This window comes from Meriones unguiculatus, chromosome 9 (genome assembly GCF_030254825.1).
Source record: "Meriones unguiculatus strain TT.TT164.6M chromosome 9, Bangor_MerUng_6.1, whole genome shotgun sequence".
In the NCBI taxonomy this organism is placed as follows: Eukaryota; Metazoa; Chordata; class Mammalia; order Rodentia; family Muridae; genus Meriones; species Meriones unguiculatus.
The window spans coordinates 18,955,364-18,961,790 of record NC_083357.1 but is presented as its reverse complement, the minus strand read 5'-3'; the positions used below and the strand labels follow the sequence as shown (position 1 = coordinate 18,961,790).

Here is a 6,427-nt window from a genome sequence, read left to right as displayed (position 1 = left end):
CCGGACAAAGGGGCGGGCCAGCGATTCTCCTCTCTACCCAAGGCAGAGCGCTTGCAGGTCCCGGTGAGAGGTGGGGGCGGAGCGTGGCGACCCGGGGGCGGAGCATAGGCGGGGCGTAAGGAGGGTGGGGCGCTCACTGTGGGAGGGGCAGTCGCTGCGGGAGGAATCGCTGAGGGGAGGGGGGCAAGCGGTGAGACCCAGGTCTGGGTGAGAGGAGGAGCGAAACATGGGGCGGTGCCTGCGTGGGGGAGGAGCAAGGGGCGGGGGCGGGGCCTGGGTAGGCCAGAAGCGCGGGGCGGCGGAGCGGCCCAGGGAAGCTGCGCCTCTTTCTCGGCCGCGGCCCCGCCCCTCCGAGCCCCGCCCCCGCCGCTCGGACGGCCGGAGTCGCGCCCTCCCGCTCTGCGCTGTCGAACTTGCTCTAACTTCCTCGGCCGATCGGGCCGTGCTGCCTCCGCCGCTGCCGCGCCCGGGTAAGTGGAGCACGCGGCCCCGCTGCAGCGTCGGGCCTGTTCTCATTGTCTCGGGCTGGCCCTCGTAAGCGTCCTCCCGGGACGGTGGCTTCTCCCCGCTTTTCCGCTCGGCCCCGGGACTCCCTTGCCTAGCGGGTGCGGCCCCGCAGGCGGCGCGGGCTTTGTCTGCTGAGACCGCCCGCGAGCTCTGGAGGCCGCGGCCGGGACCCCGCCGAGCCGAACTAGGGCGCTGTGTGGAGTGAGAGGCGCGGCTCTCCCCCGGAAGGTGTGTCTGCACCCGCCGCCGGGGCTCTGCCCGTCCTCACCTGCGAGCCCAGCGGAGGGCGCCTTCTTCAGCTCAGGTCCCGGGTGAGGGGACGGTCACCCAGCCCCCACTCACGCTGGGTGTGCTCGTTGCCTCGCGGTCCCACCCTGTCCGGCTGGAGTTTGAGGAGGTGGCGACCCTGGTGTCTCGGTGTTGGTCTCTAAAGGCTGTGCTTGGAAGTAGAGCTCGACTCCTGACCTACCCCGAGCTTTGGCCAAGTTGTGGTTCTGTGTCTTGGCTTGGTCCAGGTTGCAGCCCTCCTTCTCTTCCTTGCTGGGCATGCAGTGCAGAGGGTAGGGAGAATGCGCGTGTGGGGACTTCGGCTCCTGAACCACAGAAACTCTTGTCTCCGGTGAGACTGTCTTAAGCCAGTGCTTTCCTGGAGCTGGTTACATGGCTGTATCAGGACGCATCGAGATGTGTTGGGCAGCGTGTGTTGGAGCTAGTAGCAGGTGTGGTCCCAGTTCTCCAGGAGGACTGGTGGCTGTAGGTCAGTTGCCTAGACAGTTTCCACACAAGCCTCTTGACTCCAGAGAAGAAGTTGGTGCCTGCCGAGCGCTTCCTTATTTGTGAAAGGAAATCTGGGCCCCCCACGTTCTAACAGCTCAGAGGTTGCTGGGAGACACCCTTTCAAAACTCCTTCTGGGCCCTTAGAGTGAAGCCCAGACATCTGGTCTCTGGCCCATTCCACAGCTGTCCCCAAACCTCAGTCTTTTGAGTACTGGGGTTATACTCAAGTTCAGTTCACACCCTGCTCCTTTCTGACTATTTTTTATTTGATTGTTTTTGTTATTTGAGTCAGGGTTTCTCTGTGCAGGCTTGGCTGCTCTGGAACTGGCTCTAGAGACCAAGCTGGCCTCGAACTCGCAGAGATCTACCTGCCTCAGTCTCCCGAGTGCTGGGATTAAAGGCATGTGCCACCGCCTCCTAGCTCCATTCTGGCTATTTCTAAAGTCAGGGACAAGACTTGGAAACCTATGTCACTAGATGTATTTTACCCTTCTTATTGTGTGTCTGCTGTACTCCATTTTCAGCTGGAGATTGGCTTGATACATCCTTTCTACATTTCTGGACTCTCCTTTTGGACCAGCTAAATATGTTTCAGAGAGTGGGGTGCTCTGTGCAGGTACTCTCTGGGCTCACATCTGTAAGCCTTGTGTAGTGGGCCTGCAGTAGGGGTGCTCAGTTGTATTTACTGATAGGCATGTGGTCTAGGCTTAGTTTAATCAGAGTCTGAGCCACTGATTCTCCAGAGGTTTGTGGCTGTCCCCAAGAAGAAAAGGCATAGAGGGGGAAGGGTGGGCTACCATGGGAAGATTCCTCTCCAGCGCCTTTCTTTTCAGGCAGCTGTGCTAGCTCATCTCTGAGGACAGGTGAGGGCTTCTCCCTTGCCTGTTTGTAATGGAGTATGAAACTTCTGCCTTGTGTGGGCGGGGAGAAGCCTGCCCTGCAGGTTGTAGAAATGAGGCGAAGTTACAAAGAGGCCAGGGTGCAATGGTTCTCAAACCATTTCTGGCAGCCTTACCCTGTGCCACCATGTGCCCAGTTTAACTTCTTTAGCTGAGAAGTTAAACAGGAGTCATTTTTACAATGCCTAAAAATGCTAGTATGTCAGTCCTGAGAGCCTTTTGCTGGTTCGAAACCCAGTGAACTTGTGAACAAGCATACAGGTATTACATAGCATAATGGTGCATTTGTCAAGGCACAGTATTTTTGGAGACTTCTATCAAGCTACTATCCCAACCTTACTTTAATTGCTTAAAACTTGGAACAACTGAGTGTGGTAGATATTAACTACATGATCTTACAAATGAAAAAACTATGGCCAAGAAAGGTCAGAGTGATTTCCTTGAGGTCTCTGCTTGAGAGTTGGATCCTATCATTTAGAGGATGCCTTCCTCCTGGAGGTGTTTAAGCATAGTGGACAAGCCTTAGCCAAGGCAGAACTACTGAGGCCTTCAGTACAGGTTCCCTTAAGGCCCAGTTTCCAGAGTAGCTCCTCCATCTATCATGACCTGAGTACTAACTGCCCCTGAATCCCTGCTAGTTTGACTGACGCTGTAGTCTCAACCCCACAAGGCCAGATGATTGCATGTGAAGCTGGAGAGCCTTCTGTAGAGATCAGGTTTGATGTGGTTAATACCAAGGCTTAAAGCAACAAAGCCTTTTTGTTTGTTTGTTTGTTTTTACTAACTCCACATATACGTCACATATCTGCTTTATGTTGCCTTTATTGTAGGACCAATCCATATCCCTAGCTACATAGACATAGCCTTTACAGGTAAACTTTTTACCTGTAAGTGGCATTTCATTGGCTTTGCCAAGTCACATGGTAGTTGTCATCCTCAAGGTGGAGGTAGGGTAGGAATCCAAAACATTTGATGAGCCAGGCGTGGTGGTGCATACCTTTAGTCCCAGCACTCAAGGAGATAGAGGCAGGCAGATCACTGTTTGAGATGACCAGCTTGGTCTACAAAGTGAGTCTAGGACAGCCAAGACTATACAGAGAAACCCTGTCTCAAAAAACCAAAACACCGAAAACCAAACCAACCAAACAAAACCATTTGATGAGTAGCATGAATGCCCGTCAATTGTCTGTCACTTGCTTCTTCTCAAGCTCTGGTCCTGTGCCATCAAGAACACTTATGAAGTACTCAGAGAAACACTGCACTGTTTAAAGATGGAGTTGCCATATTTGAAAGGTAGAAGTTTGATAAACAAGAAAGAACCTTATGGAGAAGTGGTCTTTAAAGGCAGAACACTCCTCTTTTCTCTGACCCAGGCAAGTTACTTGAGTTCCTCCTGTGTCCTTTAGCTCATTGGCCAATTCATTCGTTTATTCAAAATCAGGAAGTCCTAGCCCAGAGGCTGTGAACTGAGGTGACAATCCCAGTTTCCTGCTGCTTCGTATTAGTGCCTTTAAAGAGAAATGATTCCACCTATGAGGAGGAAAGCAGGCATGGCCATCGTTCTCTTGTGGCCACTGGACTTTTGGACATGTTGTATTTCCCTATCTTGCCTGGATTTTTCCTAGAAGCAGAGCAGGTAAAGTTTTCCCTAGTTGCCACACTCTAACAATTCCCCTTGTGACTGAGGGTAAGCTTGCAGGACAGGGAGTGTGGAACAAAGTGTTGGTTTGGTAGGGTGACTTAGAGGGCAACTTCCACAGAAGAGCAGGGTAGAAACAGGTAAGATGCATTTTTCTAGCCACTCTGATTTCTGCTTTTGTGTTCTGTCACCTGTCCAGCTAGTACACGAGTAGAGGTAAGGAGGCCTTAGGTTATTCTTTTTGAAGGTTAGTTCACTGTTCTTAGGCATGGTTACTGCTTTTTCAGGGCTTCTATTTTCCTACCTGTGGAATGATAGGAGGCATAAAGGCCTCTAGCAGCTCCTACTCTTGGATGGTCACCAGTGCCCAGTATAGGCTATGCTTGGTTGTTTTCAGCATCTTTTGTGAATGAGTAGCACTTTGGTTTGCCTTCTGCAGTGTGGCAGTGGCGTCTCTGACTATGGGGCACTGTGGGATCTTATGGTCTTTTGGCAGCTTTCTTCCATTCCTGTGTGTTTTTAGTTCAGACAGAGCAAGTAGTTGAAATGGTTCAGTACAGGATCTGGCCTGTGGGTAGCAGTTGGTGTGTCTCTGCCCACTCAGCATGAAGATGCCTAGCATAGTCCAGCATGCAATGGGTAGTAAAGAAGTCCAGCTTTTGATTGATGTCTAATTGCTACCTCTGTAACCTAGACTAGAGTTGCGTATTTTCTCATCCATGAAGAAAGCCCTGTCTGTGTTGGTCGCTGAGAAGCCAGTGTGTACTTCAGGTTTGAGAAACAGGGTCTCAAGGTCCTTGGTCAGGCCTGACACTGTTTTGGGACAGCCTCTATCTCTCTGGAAGTTTCTGGCAGTGCTTACCAACAGCTGATTCTGGGAACCCTGCTTCCTCCACCCTTGGGGGTTGGGAGGGGTTGGGTGGGGCTGTGCAGGGCTGTGCAGGGCTGTGGTTTTCTCTTTGGAGGTAGTAAGTAAGTCTGGTAATCAGAGTGTAAGCGGGCCTGGACAGGCTGTAGTTGCATCTTCATCACTTATAATCTATTCTGCTTCTTTTTTTAAGCAGCCAGAGCCCACATTTATCAGCTAGATAGCTACCTCTTCTTGGCCTCTCTTGGTCTGTACATTGTGTGGCTAAGGTGGTTGCTGGCATCCTGGTAGGAGATAAGCACATGGTGTCCTCAAGAATCTTGAGCCCTCAGATCTTGCAGGGCTGAGGTGGTTGGTAGTATCTGGGAAAGGGTAGGGTCAGAGGCTGGTGAACCTTCTCTTTGTGTTTTCTCTCGCTCTGTGTAGCAGCTACTGGGTGGGTGCTACAGAGCCCAACAAACATTCAGAAACAGAGGCTTTGAGGATTTGATAGCTTTGGCATCCAAGAGACAGTGCTTTCAGCAGCTAGAAGGGAATGAATAACTCCTGAAATAAATCTCTTGTCTGTATCTGAGGTTGGTGTGGTAGGGGAAGAAGGGGTTCAACATAATCAAGGGGTCCCCATGAAGGTCTCTTTTAAAGTATCAGAGGAGAGGGAAAATAGCTAACTCAGCTTTTGGCCCCCAAGCCTGCTGCAGCATTCAGGTGTGGTGGGACTCTCAGCATCAGACCTGTACAGTACTAATGATGTCTAGCTGTACTCCAGGTTGCTTCTTTGCTTCCCAGACTGTGAATTCCCTCCTTTCTGCCTTTTCTGACTAGCCTGTACGCCTGGGCCACATGGACCTAGTCTTCTAAGGCTTGTAGGAGGGGCCAACTCCAGACCAAGTGTTGGTGACACTCTGGGTGAGGGTAAGATGTGAGTCCTGGAAGACTGAGGAACTCTGTGCAGAAGAAAATTATTCTGGCACATGTTGAAATGTTAAGTTGTACTTTCAAGACTTTTGTAGCAGGGTTTTTAAGTAGGGAAGAGAGACTGGGTTCAACTCCAGAAACCAAGGAAAGTGGGAACTCACAGCCAGAGAGCCCTATGTCAGGATCTTAGAGAATTTCTGAAGGTAGGGGCGTTTTCAGGTGAATGGCTTGAAAGAATTCTCAGTGAAGGCAAACCAAGAGGCCAGATATTATGTGGGAGACAAAGGGTAAGGAATTTGATAATATGTTGGGGATAAATTGATTTAGCAGGATTCATGCTAGAATTGGCGGAGGCCAATTCAAGCATGGTTACATTCAAGGTTCAGAGAGCTTAGAGGACTTGGCTGAAGTTTGGTGAAGGACCTTTTAAGTAGCCTGGGTTCAGTCTTGTGAGGTTTTACACTGATCTAGGCTCATGACCCCTCACATTTGTTTCTCAGGAGTGGTATTTTCTCCTGTGGGTGTTTCATTAGTATGATCATTAGTATCATTCCTTTTGACATTGTTAGTAGCTAAAGGTCGTCACCATTTCAAGAAACTTTGGTCCTATTGTCCCAGAATGTACTGGTCCTTGTGTTTTAATCTCCTGTCCTTGAAACTCCCATCTCCAAACATTGACTTTTGGGTTTATTGGATGGATGTCAGACCAAAGCTAGTCTCTTCTCTGAAGTCTTCTGCAACTACTGCTGAAGTCCTGTCTCATGCTCTCTCAGTCCAAAGCAAACCAGTGTGACAACTCAGCAGCCCTCTCCTACAAGTCTA

General features: G+C 50.5%; 1 protein-coding gene across 2 annotated transcripts in view; it reads left to right on the top strand.

The window, feature by feature from the left end:
• The first annotated feature begins 339 nt into the window (after window positions 1-339).
• Tspan14 (tetraspanin 14) overlaps window positions 340-6,427 on the top strand; it is a 61,164-nt gene continuing 55,076 nt past the window's right edge. The window contains exon 1 of one of the 2 annotated variants that reach the window (XM_021657785.2): window positions 340-470. The gene's annotated coding sequence lies outside the window, so the exon portion shown is untranslated. Of the gene's footprint in view, window positions 471-717; window positions 736-6,427 lie in introns of those variants that run through there. The other variant, XM_060390921.1, reaches the window with a different exon arrangement.